Raw genomic sequence first — 16496 nt, forward strand, 5'->3', positions numbered from 1 at the left:
AATTTGCAATATACATTTACAGCTAATGAAAGGTCATTTTCAAAGAACACCATACAGTTTCACAGATAGTGTAAGTAACTTATAACAATAAAACACACCTCACTTGTCCTTCCCATCTTCTGTCAGTGCTTTCATTCACTTTATTTTATATAAGCATACATAAGTGTATGTTGTATGTTAGATACAGAAACAAGTATATATCATCAAAAGCACTGTTGTATTTTGAACGAACTATCTATTATATATTAACATATAAATACTGTTATATACTCTATAATATCTATAACAAATAAAAACTGTTATATACTCTATATAATGAGTAATAAATAAGCCACAGAGATCTAATGTACAATATAATGAACATAGACAACAATATTGTACTCAAATTAAGTAATATAATAAATATCATTACAATGGCAATCATATTACAATATGTAAGTATATCAAAGTAACATGCTGTACACCTTAAATTTCACAATATGTCAAAATTTATTTTTTAAATAAACAAAAACAAAAATTTTTGTTTTATTTTCATCTATTCCTTCTCTAATACTTTCCCTTCTTTATGTAGATCTGAGTTTTTGATATCAATAATTTTCCTCTGTCTATAGAATTTATTTTAATAAATGTTTCTTGAAATGTAAGTCTATGAGCAACAAAGTTCCTCAATTATTGTTGGAAAAGCCTTTATTTTTCATTTGTGAAGTATAATTTTGTAATGTGTCAAATCCCAAGTTGGTGGTGTTTTCTCTCAATGCTTTAGAGATATTTCACCTCACCCTCTTCCCACTTTTGTGATTGCTGAAAAGAAATTGGACATAATTATTTTGTTTTTGTCTTCAGTAGGCATTTTCTCTGGCTTCTTTCAGGATTTTATCTTTGGCTTTTTTGTAGTTTGAAAATAATATGCTTAGGTGTAGTGTTTGAGTTATTTTTTTTTTGGTTGATTTGGGTTTGGGTTTGTATTTATCCTGCTTGTTTTCTGAGCTTCCTGGATATGTAGTTTGATGTGTGACATTAATTTGCAGAAGTTCTCAGTCATTATTGCTTCAGTTTCATTCCTGTTCCTTTCTCTCTTATCCTTTGGTATTTCCATTGCACATATGTTACATCTTTTATAGCTGTCCCCCATTTCTTGGATATTCTGTTCAATTTTTTCATTCTTTGTTCCCATATTTTTTACTCTTGGAGGTTTTTATTTATACAACCTCAAGCTCCAAGATCTTTTCCATGTCCAATCTGTTAATGAATCCAAAAAGTCACTCTTTGTTTCTGTCACTGTTACTATCGTTGGCATTGGTTTTTTCCTTAGGATATCCATCTCTCTGCCTACCTTGCCTATCTGTTCTTGTATGCTGTCTAATTTATGTACTGGAGCCTTTTAGCATATTAATCATAGTTGGTTTTTTAAATTATATTTTTAAAAATTCCAGTATATTTAACATACAGTGTTATATTAGTTTCAGGTGTACAATAAAATGATTCAACAATTCTATACATTACTCAGTGCTCATCGTGATAACTGTACTCTTAGTCCTGGTCACAAATTCTACCCATCCCCCACCCATCTTCCTTCTGGTAACCTTCAGTTTGTTCTATATTAAAAGTCTTTTTTTGTTTGTTTGTTTCCTTTTCTTTGATCATTTGTTTCATTTCTTAAATTCTACATACAAAATAATTCATGTATTTGTCTTTATCTGACTTATTTCACTTAACATTTTACTTTTTAAATTCCTTCTTGTTGTTGTAAGTGGCAAGATTTCATTCTTTTTATGTCTGAGTATTATATTTTATATATATAGATATATAATGTGATATATAAATATGTATATATATATATTTTTTAAGAATTTTTTAAAATTTATTTGACAGAAAGAGAGAGGGATGACAAGCAGGCAGAGAGACAGGCAGAGAGACAGAGGGGAAAGCAGGCTCCCTGCTTCCGAGCAGAGAGCCTGATGCGGGACTCGATTCCAGGACCCTGAGATCATGACCTGATCTGAAGGCAGAGGCTTAACCCACTGAGCCACTCAGGCGTCCCTGTATATATATTTTTATATATACACACATATATATTTCTTCCACTTCTTTAGCCATTCATCTATTGATGAATACTTGGATTGCTTCCATAATTTAGCTATAATAAATAATGCTGCCATAAACATAGGGTACATATATCTATGTAGTGTACATATATCATGTACATATATCTATGTACATGTATCTATATAGCAAATTAGTATTTTCATATTCTTTGGGGAAAATACCCAGGAGTGGGATTACTGGATCATATAATAATTCTATTTTTAATTTTTTTGAGGAAACTTCATTCTGTTTTCCCCAGTGACTGTACCAGTTTACATTCCCACCAAGGGTGCATGAGATTTCCTTTTTCTCCCCATCCACACCAACACTTATTTTTTTATGTTATTAATGTTAGCCATTCTGACAAATATGAGTTGATATCTCATTGTAGTTTTAATTTGCATTTCCTTGAAAGTAGCTGATAATGTACATTTTTTTCATGTGTCTGTTGGCCTTCTGAGTGTCTTCTTTGGAGAAGTGCCTGTTCATGTTCATGCCCATTTATAAATTGGAATATTTGTTTTTTGGGTATTGAGTCTTATAAGTTCTTTATATATTTTGAATACGAACCCTGTATCAAACAGGTCATTTCCAAATACCTGCTGCCATTCACTAGGTTGCCTTTTAGCTTTATTGATTGTTTACGTCACTATGCAGAAGCTTTTTATTTTTATGTCATCCCAATAGTTTATTTTTGCTTTTGTTTCCCTTTCCCCAGGAGACATATCTCCTGGGGGAGAAAAGGTTACTGCCCATGTTTACTATAGGATTTTTATGGTTTCAAGTTTTGCATTTAGGTCTTTAAACCATTTAAAAAGTATTTTTGTATATGGTGTAAGAAAGGGGTCCACTTTCATTCTTTTGCATGTAGCCATCCAATTTTCTCAAAACCATTTGTTGAAACTTTTCCCCATGGCAATGTCTTGCCTCCTTTGTTGAAGATTAATTGAGCATATAATCAAGTATTTATTTGGAGTATTTCTATTCTGTTCCATAGGTCTATTTTTGTGCCAGTTTCATACTGTTTTGATGACTATAGCTTTGTAATATAGCTTGAAATCTGCACTCATGATACCTCCAGTTTTATTTTACTTTTTCATAATTTCTTTGGCTGTTCCAGTTCTGTTGTGGTTCCAAACAAATTTTAGGATTTTTTTTTCTAGTTCTGTAAACAATATATTTTATTAAAGATTTTATTTATTTATTTGACAGAGAGAGAGATCACAAATAGGCAGAGAGACAGACAGAGAGAGAGATGAGGAGAAGCAGGCTCCCTGCTGAGCAGAGAGCCCTATGCAGGACTCGATCCCAGCCCCTGGGATCATGACCTGAGCCAAAGGTAGAGGCTTAACCCACTGAGCCACCCAGGCACCCCGTAGTTCTGTAAACAATATTGTTGGAGAGCCTGGATGGCTCAGTTGGCTAAATGTCTGTCTGCCTTTGGCTCAGTCATAATCCTAGGGTCCTGGATTCAATCCCTGTATTGTGCTCCCTGCTCAACAGGGAGTCTTCTTGTCCTTCTGCCCTTCCCTACCACTTATGATCTCTCTCTGTCTCTCTCTCTCAAATAAATAAAATCTTTTTTTAAAAATGTTGTTGGTATTTTGGTAGGAACTGTATTAAATCTGTAGATTACTTTGGGGAGTGTGGACATTTTAGCAATATTGGATTTCTCCCAATCCATGAACATGGAATGATTTTTCCTTGAGGTTTTCAATTTTTTTCATCACTGTTTATAGTTTTCAGAGTATAGGTCTTTTACCTCCTTGCTTAAGTTTATTCCTAGATATTTTATTGTTTGGGGGCAATTATAAGTTGGATTTTTTATTAATTTCTCTTTATTCAATTTCATTCAGTTTCATTGCTGGAAATCAGTCTGTTCAAATTTTCCACTTCCTTCTGTTTCCAGTTCAGGAGGTTATATGTTTCCACAGATTTATCCTTTTCTTTTAGGTTGCCCAATTTATTGGCATATGATTTTTCATAGTAACCTCATATAATCCCTTGTGTTCCCATGGCATTAGCTGTTATTTCTCATTGTTCATTTCAAATTTGTTTATCTACTGGTATCATCTATCTCTTCTATTGGTTTCTTGTAGTTTCTATTTTGTTTATTTCTGCTTTAATCTTTATTATTTCCTTCTTTCTACTGGTTTGGGTTTTGTTTGGCCTTTTTCTAGATCCTTTAGGTGTAAGGTGAGTTGTTTGCTTGTTTGTTTAGTTTTTCTTTTTTTTTTTTTAATTCTTTTTTTTTTTTAAGATTTTATTTATTTATTTGACAGAGAGAGATCACAGTAGGAGAGAGGAAGGGAAGAGATCACAGAGAGAGGAAGGGAAGCAGGCCCCCTGCTAAGCAGAGAGCCCGATGTGGGACTCAATCCCAGGACCCTGAGATCATGACCTGAGCTGAAGGCAGGGGTGATCCCAGGACCCTGAGATCATGACCCGAGCTGAAGGCAGGGGCTTAACCCACTGAGCCACCCAGGCGCCCCACAATCTTTGTTTTAAAGCCCGTTTTACCTGATGTAAGTTTTGCTATCCTGGCTTTTATTTCATTTCCATTTGCATGAAAAATACTTTTCATTCTCTCACTGTCAATCTGCATGTGCTCAGAAATGGACTCTTGTGGGCAGTATATCGATGTTTTTTTCCTTTCTTATCCATGCCATCACCCTATATCTTTTGATTGGATCATTTAGTTTATTTACATTCAAAGTAATTATTGATAGGTATGTACTTACTGACATTTTGTTCCTTGTTTTGTGGTTGTTTGTGCAGTTCTCTCTTCCATTTTTCTCTTGCTCTCTTCACTCAGTTTTCTGGCTTTGTTTTGTGATATATTTGGTTCCTTTCACGTTGTTTTTTGCATATATATTACTAATTTTTGATTCTCAGTTACCATTAGGTTTGTACCTAACATTTCATGCATACAGCAGTCTATATTAAGTTGATGGTCTCTTAAGATTGAACCCATTCTTTGCTACTTTTCCCACCCCCCAAATTTTAGGTATATGGTGTCATATTTTACACCCTTTTAATTGATGAATCCCTTCACTGATAATTACAGATTCACTTAATTTTATTTATTTACTTATTTTGCTTTCTACTTTTCTTATTCTTACTTTTGGTCTTTCCTTTCTACTCAAAACATCCCCTTTAACATTCCTTATAGCATGGCCTTAGTGGTGATGAGTTCCTTTAACTCTTTATTTCTACTTTTATTCTGAATAATAGCCTTGATGGATAAAGTATTTTTGATTGCAGGTTCTTTCCCTGTCAGCACTTTGAATATATGATACCACTTTCTTCTGGTCTATAAAATTTCTGCTGAAAAATCAGCTGATAACCTTATGGGATTTTCTTGTCTGCAACTGTTTTCTCTTGCTGTTTTAAAAATTCTCTCTTTATCACTACTTTTTGTTATTTCAATTACTATGTGTCTTGGTGTGGACCTCCTTTTATTGATTTTGTTGGTGGCCTTCTGTGCCTCCATGATCTGAATATCTATTTCCTTCTTCATACTCAGGAAGCTTTCAGCTATTATTTCTTCAGATAAACTTTCTGCTCTCTTTTCTCTCTCTTCTCCTTCTGGGACCTCTGTAATGCTAATGCTATTGCACTTGGTGGTGTCACTTATTTTCATTCGTCTATTTTCATTTATTATAATTCTTTTTTCTCTCTCCTGTTCAGCTTCATTCCTTTCTATTATTCTACCCTCCAGATCACTGATCCATTCCTCTACTTCTTCTAGTCTACTATTTATTCCCTAGCATATTTTTAATTTTACTTAAGGTGTTCATCTCTGACTTGTTCTTTTTTATGTGTTCTATCTCTTTTTCAAGGACCTCCTTTAGGTCCTCCATTCTTTTCTCTTTTTATTTAATTTATAAATTAAATAATTTATACTTTAAGTTCTGTATCAGGTATATTACTAATCTCCACTTTGTTTAGCTCTCTTGCTGTGATTTTGTCATGTTCTTTCATTTGAAAACTTCTTTTTTTCCTGTTTCTTTATTTTGTCTAACTGTGTCTGTTTCCATGTATTACAAAAGTCACCTACATCTGCTCTTGAAAGTAGTGGCCTTATGAAGAAGAGGTCCTGTCATATCCTGTAGTACCCCATCCCTTGTTCACCAAAAATTGGCACTTTAGGGTTTTCTCCTATGTGTGTTGTATATACCCTTTTGATGTGGCTGAGCCATGTTTGCCTTCAGTCCAGTCATCTGTAATGGTTCTCTTTGCCTGTTGTATGCAGGGTTTGGTCCCTGTGTTGTTAGTGCATTAATGCGGAACTACCTTAAAATCATGTTGTCAGACCAGGCATTTGCTAAACATGCAGTAACACCAAACTTTGGTTTGCCTGTGTTTTGCAGGGTCTTTGCCTGTGTTTTCCCTTGAGAAGTTTTCATTGGTGGATGGGGCCTGCAGTCATACCAGATGTCTGCTCCTAGCTCATTGCTGGGTCCACAGTGGAACAGGTGTGTGTGGTTATCTTCTCTTCTTCCCAGAAAGGAATCACTTTGGAGTGGTACTGGCTGCTGTAAGACTGCTTGCACAGTGCTAGGCTTGAAACACTGCTTTTTTAAAAAAAATTTTTTAAATTTATTTTCAGTGTAACAGTATTCATTGTTTTTGAACCACACCCAGTGCTCCATGCAATATGTGCCATCTCCAATACCCACCACCTGGTTCCCCCAACCTCCCACCCCCTGCCCCTTCAAAACCCTCAGATTGTTTTTCAGAGTCCATAGTCTCTCATGGTTCACCTCCCCTTCCAATTTCTCCCAACTCCCTTCTCCTCTCTAACTCCCTTTGTCCTCCATGCTATTTGCTATGCTCCACAAATAAGTGAAACCATATGATAATTGACTCTCTCTGCTTGACTTATTTCACTCAGCATAATCTCTTTCAGTCCCGTTCATGTTGCTACAAAAGTTGGGTATTCATTCTTTCTGATGGAGGCATAATACTCCATAGTGTATATGGATCACATCTTCCTTATCTATTCGTCCATTGAAGGGCATCTTGGTTCTTTCCACAGTTTGGCGACCATGGCCATTGCTGCTATAAACATTGGGGTACAGATGGCCCTTCTTTTCACTACATCTGCATCTTTGGGGTAAATACCCAGTAGTGCAATTGCAGGGTCATAGGGAAACTCTATTTTTAATTTCTTGAAGAATCTCCACACTGTTCTCCAAAGTGGCTGCACCAACTTGCATTCCCACCAACAGAGGAAGAGGGTTCCCCTTTCTCCACATCCCCTGTAACACATGTTGTTTCCTGTTTTGCTAATTTTGGCCATTCTAACCGGTGTAAGGTGGTATCTCAATGTGGTTTTAATTTGCATCTCCCTGATGGCTAGTAATGATGAACATTTTTTCATGTGTCTGATAGCATTTGTATGTCTTCATTGGAGAAGTCTCTGTTCATATCTTCTGCCCATTTTTTAATATGATTGTCTGTTTTGTGTGTGTTGAGTTTGAGGAGTTCTTTATAGATCCTGGATATCAACATTTTGTCTGTACTGAAACACTGCTTTTGATGGGCTCTGCCCCAAGGGTGTATTGGTGAGAGCAGGTCTGCAGAATGTGGGGGCAGGACACATGATGCCAGCAAGATTAGAGCTGGCCTGGTGCTGGACAGGACCTGCAGCTGCCTGGGAAAACTCCTGGGCTCTCAGGTTGGGATGGAAGGTACGGTTTCACAGAATTGTGTGGGGACAAGGCTTACTGTTTGCAAGCTAGTTCTAGAGTATTGATGCTGTGCTAGTTCCCTCGTGTGTCCCTGTATTTAGGCTGGGGAGCAAAATGGTACATGCCAGCTGTTTTGTTCTTGGTGAAGTCTCCCCAAAATCCTTGCCCTCTAGCACATACTCTGAGATTAAGAAATCAATCAATCAATCAATCAATCAATTAATCAATGTTCCTGTGTACTCTAGGCATTTTTCAAACGGCTACTTCTGTGCTGTATCTCAGGAAGGGTGTTTGTTTTGCTATCTCCAGCTCTCCTAGAACCAAGCTCCTGGTTTTTAAAGTTCCAGGTAGAACTGATTGTTTGCCCACTCTGGTTTTCAAGCCAAATATTATGCTGATTTGTTTTCCCAGTCTGGATCTCCCATGCCTGGGATGCCTGGTGTAGGGTCCATTCCTCTCCCCTCTCTGAGCCCACAGCATCCCTCCCTCCCTGCAGACAGTCTCACAGGTTCATTTGACACCAGGACTATGTCTCTGTCCTTCCTCTGTCTTGAATGTGGGCTTGTCTCTACATTTAACTGTGGGGAGTCTCTTTTGCTAGTCTTCAGGTCATTTTCTGGATTATTTACTCTGATGTTGGTGTTTTCTAGTTGTATCCAAGGGATGAAGAGTGAGGTTAGGAACTTCCTACTCTGCTGTCTTCTCCTGATGTCCAATCTTCATTGTTTTAAATTCCCTCTCTGAAAATTCCAACATCCCTGTCATGTCCAGTTCTGGTGCTTACTCTTTCTCTTCAAACTGTGTTGCCTTTTAATATACTTTGTAATTTTCTCTTGATTACTGGATATGATACTCTAGGGAAAATGAACAACAGTAACTAGGCCTTTGGTAATGTAGTCATAGTTCTAGTGCAAGGGAAGCATTCTATAGTGCTATGGTTAGATCTCAGTCTTTTAGTGTGCCTATGCCTCTGGACTGTGAACTTCACAATTATTGCTGGTTTTTGTTTTGTTGTTGTTTTTTTTTTTTTTTTCAACTCCACAAAGGCTGAAGTTGGGTATTTTCCTCCTTAGGTCAAATAGGCTCAGAGAAAATCCCAGCAAGTTTTCTAGCAGGTTAACGAGTTTTTCCCAAAGATAGACCATGTTAAGAAGAGTAGCATGCTCTGGCATATTTACAAATGACTCCTTTTCCCTCTCCCTGCCAGAAACATAAAGGGAATTTACTGTGATATTTCCTGTGAGCACCAGTCAAGCTCCTGACGGTAGGGGCACAAAAGTGTGGCAGTCCCCTATGACTGGTTTCCCCTAAAGCCTTTAATTCTCATATTTGTACAGGCCTAGCCTCCAGCAATTTATCAATACAGCTCAGGTTTTCTGACCCTATTATTTGTTCCTGGGAGATCTCTACTCCAGTATATTGTAATTCTCACACAATTTTGTTGGAAACAGTTTGCCCCATGACCTTAATCCTCTTAAAGATTCAAAAAGCAAAGTGTTGATTTTTTAGTTTGTTCAGCTTTGTATCTGTTGTTAAGATAAAGTGGTGACTCTCTAATGTCCTTACATACCAATCCAGAAACCATAACCATCCTTAATTTTTAAGCCTAAATAATTCTAATAAAACATATGTTGACAATATGTTTACACATTCCATAAACCTGATGTATCTGTTATTTCAGCCCTTGCGGGCTTAATCCAAATATTTGGATAGGTCAAAAGGACTGAGACAAAGAGACAGTTTCTTATTATGAGGAGATGATGTGCTTCAGGATAGGCTTTGAATGGAACCTTTCTTGCAGTGATCATCTAACTTTTTAGGTTTCACTTTCTGCCTCTGTTCAATGAAGGAGGAGCTCCCAGTGGTGTAACTTGAGTTCATTCCACACTCTTAGGACCTCTAAGAAGCTGGATCATACCTTCTCACCATTATAACTCATAAAGGAAGTGCTTGTCCAAAAGGCAACTAATTTACAGGGTGACCAGCATCATAGTAGGTGGGCATGCACAAGATCTCCATGCAGCAGGAAAGAGAGTAGCTATCTGAAGAAACCTGATCCTGTGAATTTTAGTTTAGTTTGAGTTTTAGGCTTGTAGAGAACATCAGCACTTGGACTTCCAGGCAGGAGCATAAAGTAGGCAGAGAGAGTAGTGATAGAAATAGTGGCTCACGACAAGCTGGGCATAAGTAGCCACTAGAGAAATGGCTCTATAACAGTAGTTCCAGCTCTGGCAGCAGTGTATGCCTGTTCATGAGAAGACAGCTAGAAGTTGTTTAATCACAGAGCTGCTCTCAGAGGCTGGACATGGCACTCTCCTCACATGACCTTCCTTTCTGGCCCCAGATCGCTGTTTCAGATCTTTATCCTTCCTATCTTCTTAGCTAACCTGGAAGAGCTAATTAGCACATGTGTAAATAAGTTAGGATTTCTTCTGGCTCTAATAGTCTAGAATTATTCTGAGCACAGTAAAAACACATTAATTCAGATAGCTTGTTCCAAATTTCTAATTATTATTCCATTTGGACTACGCTGCAGTTTATTTTTGTTACACAACATTTTATTATAGATAGAGCAAATTAAAAAGAAAGGGGGGTAGAGGAATTATTAAAATATTTAAAGAGACAAACTTATTTTAATATGTTAAAACTATTTTATCTGTTATATATATATATACATACATATATATATGTGTGTGTGTGTGTGTATATATATATGGAACTTGCATGTAAACAGCTTAAAAATGGATGGGGAAAACAGACAAATCAACAAATAGATTGTTGTGATAAATGATGAGAGAGAGGTGTACACACAGTGTGTTAACATGAAGAAGAATACCTCAGGTACACTAGAGTTGGGGGTCCAGAGAGAGAGAGAGACTCCCTGGCAATTACAGAGTGTGCAGGATAAAGCACACTCCTTCTGTGTGCTGTTTCTCTCTCATTACTCTACTACTGTACTGACAGCACTTCTTTTTTTTTTTTTTAAATATTTTATTTATTTATTTGACACAGAGAGAGAGATCATAAGTAGGCAGAGAGGCAGGCAGAGAGAGAAGGGGAAGCAGGCTCCCTGCCAAACAGAGAGCCCGATGTGGGGCTCGATCCCAGGACCCTGAGATCATGACCTGAGCCGAAGGCAGAGGCTTTAACCCACTGAGCCACCCAGGCGCCCCAACACTTCTGATACCAGATGAGTGTGTGTGTGTTTGTGTGTGTGTGTGTATGTGTTTCCCAAACCAAGCAATTCTCTGCAATGCCTGTTGGGTATCCTAAAGTTTAATTCAATTTTAATACTGGTTGGAATTAATGCAGACTCCACAAGATAAGGGCTCAGTTCCACAAGACTGCACCCAACTTCAACTTGTCAATTGCAAGTAAAAGGTCCCCAGGTTACCCATAACTTAGCTACAAATCAGAGATTCCCATGATTGCCCCCCCCTTGAATTCAATTATTTCCTAGAAAAACTCACTAAACTCAAGAAAACGCTTACTTGCATTTATTGTGTTTATTATAAATACAGTATATGATTAAGGATGTACATGAACAGCCAGATGAAGAGCTCCATAAGACGACGTCTGGAAGGGTCCTAAGCACAGGAGCTTCTACCCCTGTGGAGTTGAGTACTTTTCCAACGTGTGGTTGTGTACACCAACCTGGAAGCTCCCTGAATCCCATACCTTTGGGATTTTTATGGAGACTTCATCACATAGGTATGATTAATTGTTAACTCAATTTCTAGCCCCTATTCTGTTCCTTGGGGTTGGGGCTTGAGCTAAAAGTTCGGAGCATCTTCCTGGCAACCAGTCCTCATCTAGGAGCCAGAAAATTCCAAAGGATTTAGGATCTCTGTGTAAGAAACCAGTGTCAAAGACCAAATATTAGAACAAATGCTCCTAGTGCTCTTATCACTTGGGAAATTACAACGGTTTCAGGAACTTTGCCAGGAACCAGGGCCAGAGGCCAATATATATATTTTCTATTATTTCACATGTTGGCCAAGGTTTAATGGTTGAATCTAGGTGTGTAGATAAAGAGTAGGGGGCAAGAACACCAGGAAAAGTGTTTACAGGCAACCACAAATAGTGCAGTGGAAATGGAGACCATATGGCAATAATATTGGAGAGAATAATCAATTCTCACTATTCATGGTAGTTATATGCTTTAAACTTGTGAGCACTGAATTAGGAAACACTGAACTATTACTTTGTGGTGTGGGTCACAGAATATAGGGTTAAGTTTCTGTGAGTCTCTGATCAAAACATTTTCATCAACTGAAACGCAATATGTGTTACATAGGTTTGTTTGCCAGGATCCTTGTGAAACAAGCTGATCTCATCAGTGTTGAAAGTCTGTCCTTACACACAACACTTTTCTTGTATAACACTTGTCAGATACTTTAAAAATTCTTCTGTAGTCTCCAGATTCCTTTGGCTGCACTGACTCAGGCCTTTATAAATAAATAAATAAATGGTATTCTGTTCAACATAGGTGCTTGAAGTCCTAGCCAGAGCAACTAAATAAGAAAATAATAATATTAATAATAAGGCATAAAAATTGTAAAGGAAGAAGTAAATATTTTTCTGTCTGCAGATGACATGACCTTATACACATAGAAGACCTTGGAAATTCCACAAAGTAACTGTTAGAATAAGTGAATTCAACAAAGTTGTAAGATACAAAGTCAACACACAAATATCAATAGAGTTTCTATATATTAACAATGAACAATCTAAAAAAGATGTTAAGAAAACTCATTTAGGAAGGGTGTCTAGGTGGCTCAGTTAGTTGAGCATCTCACTCTTGTTTTTGGCTCAAGTCATGCTCTCAGCTTGCCCCATGTTCAGCTCCACACTCAGTGGGAATTCTGCTTGATATATTCTCTCCTCTGTCCCTTCTTCCACTCTCTCAAATAAATAAGTAGATCTTAAAAAGAAAGAAGTCTCATTTACAATAGCATCATAAAGAATAAAATACTCAGAATATAAATATAATCAAGAAGCTGAAAGACTTATATTTTGAAGTCTATAAAATGTTCCTGAAAGAAGTAAAAGACTAAACAACTGGAAAGATATGCCTTGTTCATGGATTAGAAGGCTTAACATTTTTAAGACGTTAATATCACCCAAAGTGATTCACAGGTTTAATGAAATCCCTATCAAAATCCCCCCAAAATTAGAAAAATACATCCTAAATTCATATAAAATTTCAAAGGATTCTATATCACTACCTGAAACAATCTTAAAAAATGAAGAAAGTTGGAAGTCTCATGCTTCATGATTTCAAACTTATTACAAATCTGCAGTGATCAAATGAGCATCATAATGACCTAAAAACAAATGGTAGTTCAATGGAATAGAAATCCCAGAGAGATTCAAGCTCTATTACAAAGCTGTCATCATCAAGACAGCATGGTGCTGGAAAACAGACACATAGATCAATGGAACAGAATAGAGAGCCTAGAAATAGACCCTCAACTCTATGGTCAACTAATTTTTGAAAAGGCAGAAAGGAATGTCCAATGGAAAAAAGACAGCCTTTTCAATAAATGGTGTTGGGAAAATTGGATGGCCACATGCAGAAAAATGAAATTGGACCATTTCCTTACACAATACATGAAAATAGACTCAAAATGGATGAAGGACCTCAATGTGAGAAAGGAATCCACCAAAATCCTTGAGGAGAACACAGGCAGCAACCTCTTCGACCTCATCCATAGCAACATCTTCCTAGGAACATCTCCAAAGACAACAGAAGCAAGGGCAAAAATGAACTATTGGGATTTTATCAAGACCAAAAGCTATGGCACAGCAAAGGAAACAGTTAACAAAACCAAAAGACAACTGACAGAATGGGAGAAGATATTTGCAAACGACATATCAGATAAAGGGCTAGTATCCAAAATCTATAAAGAGCTTAGCAAACTCAACACCCAAAGAACAAATAATCCAATCAAGAAATGGACAGAGGACATGAACAGACATTTCTGCAAAGAAAGCATCCAGTTGGCCAATAGACACATGAAAAAGTGCTCCACATCACTTGGCATCAGGGAAATACAAATCAAAACCACAATGCGATATCACCTCACACCAGTCAGAATGGCTAAAATTAACAAGTCAAGAAATGACAGATGCTGGCGAGGATACGAAGAAAAGGGAACCCTCCTACACTGTTGGTGGGAATGCAAGCTGGTGCAACCACTCTGGAAAACCGTGTGGAGGTTCCTCAAAAAACTGAAAATAGAGTTACCCTATGACCCAGCGATTGCACTACTGGGTATATATCCTAAAGATACAAACGTGGTGCTCCGAAGGGGCACGTGCACCCGAATGTTTATAGCAGCAATGTCCACAATAGCCAAACTATGGAAAGAACCTAGCTGTCTATCAACAGATGAATGGATAAAGAAGATGTGGTATATATACACAATGGAATACTATGCAGCCATCAAAAAGAATTATAATCTTGCCATTTGCGACGACATGGATGGAACTAGAGGGTATTATGCTTAGCGAAATAAGTCAATCGGAGAAAGACAACTATCATATGATCTCCCTGATATGAAGAAGTGGAGATGCAATATGGGGGTTGGGGGGTAAGAAAAGAAAAAATGAAAGAAGTTGGGATTGAGAGGGAGACAAACCATAAAAGACTCAATCTCAAAACACAGACTGAGGGTTGCTGAGGGGAGGGGGGACAGGAGATGGTGGTGGGCATTTGGACATTGGGGTGGGTATGTGCTATGATGAGTGCTTTGAAATGTGTAAACCTGGTGATTCACAGACCTGTACCCCTGGGGATATAAATACATTATATGGTTATTAAAAAAAAAAGAAAGAAAGAAAGAAAGAAAGAAAGAAAGAAAGAAAGAAATCCCAGAGAGAAACACATGCATATATGGTCAAATGACCTTCAGTCAGGATACCAAATCCATTCAATGGGGAAACATGCTACAATGTGGATGAACCTTGAGGCCATTATGCTATGTAAAATAAACCAGACACAAAAGGACAAATATTATATGATCCTACTTATGTGCAATACCTAGAATAGTCAAATTCTTAGAGACAGAAAGTAGAATAGTGGTTACTAGGGCTGGGGTTGAATGAGGAGTTACTGTTTAATGGTTAGAGAGTTTCACTTTGAGAAGATGGAAAAGTTCTTGGGATAATGGTGGTGATGGCTACACTATATATATATATGGAGTGTGTGTGTGTGTGTGTATTTTTTATTTTGTATATATGTGTGTGTGTATTTGTATATTTGTATTTGTGTATTTTTAAATTTTGTATATTAGTATTTGTGTATTTTTAAATTTTGTATATTTGTATTTGTGTATTTTTTAATTTTGTATATACACACACACATATATACAAAATAAAAAATACACGCATAATTGTCCATATACACTGAGAACATTGTTGATGAGAATTTATATGCACACATGGTCTATTGTTAATACTATGTAATGCTGTCTGCTACATGAAGAAAGAAAAGTGAAGTTATGAGTGCCCTAATTATATTTTAGAATATTCTGCTACCTTATTTAAAAAAATAAACACCTCATATTTTGGCTTTCTTTTTCAGAAATTCCAAATTTTAAAAATAGTAAACATTTACACAGTATTAAATTTCCCATAAATTATAATCAATCTATTCCACATATTATATGAGATAGGCTAACAGATTATGATATATAAAAAGATATTTACTTCCCTTCCCATAATCAGCTGCAAAATATTTGAAGAGCACATATCTAAATACCTTTGCAACTCTGTAAAGTCTTTATTTGCCCTATTTGCTGATGTTTAGTCTTCACAAATACAAGGAAAAAGAAAAAGTCAATCCCAAATTGCTTCTACCTGCTAGATTCAGAATTGAATTTTTTTTCTTTCTAATGTAGTAGAAAACTTTCATTAGCGCACAAAACTATTATTGAAATAGTGAATGAATATCATTTTTCTGAAAATAAATAAATTTAAAAAAAAAAGAAAGAAATAGTGAATGATAATCCCCTCTCAAGACATCAGAAAAGGAGCCAAATAAAAGTGAATTCAGGTTTATAGCAGCAATGTCCACAATAGCCAAACTATGGAAAGAACCTAGATGTCCATCAACAGATGAATGGATCAAGAAGATGTGGTATATATACACAATGGAATACTATGCAGCCATCAAAAGAAATGAAATCTTGCCATTTGCGACAACATGGATGGAACTAGAGCGTATCATGCTTAGCGAAATAAGTCAGGCGGAGAAAGACAACTATCATATGATCTCCCTGATATGAGGAAGTGGTGTTGCAACATGGGGGCTTAAGTGGGTATGAGAAGAATAAATGAAGGAAGATGGGATTGGGAGGGAGACAAACCATAAGTGACTCTTAATCTCACAAAACAAACTGAGGGTTGCTGGGGGGATGGGGTTTGGGAGAAAGGGGTGGTATTATGGACATTGGGGAGGGTATGTGCTTTGGTGAGTGCTGTGAAGTGTGTAAACCTGGTGATTCACAGACCTGTACCACTGGGGATAAAAATACATGTTTATAAAAAATAAAAAATTATATTAAAAGTGAATTCAGTATCAAAATATCCTGAAATTGAATCAAAATCTCATTCTAAACCCAGACTATAAAACTAATGATGTTGAAAACCTGATGATGGTCTGCAGTTTGATTTTTGTTCCTTCACCATTGCTATTTTTATTCTGTGATA

The sequence above is a fragment of the Mustela putorius genome, unplaced genomic scaffold, assembly GCF_011764305.1.
Source record: "Mustela putorius furo isolate JIRA1106 unplaced genomic scaffold, ASM1176430v1.1 tig00000151_pilon_pilon_pilon, whole genome shotgun sequence".
Classification (NCBI taxonomy): Eukaryota; Metazoa; Chordata; class Mammalia; order Carnivora; family Mustelidae; genus Mustela; species Mustela putorius.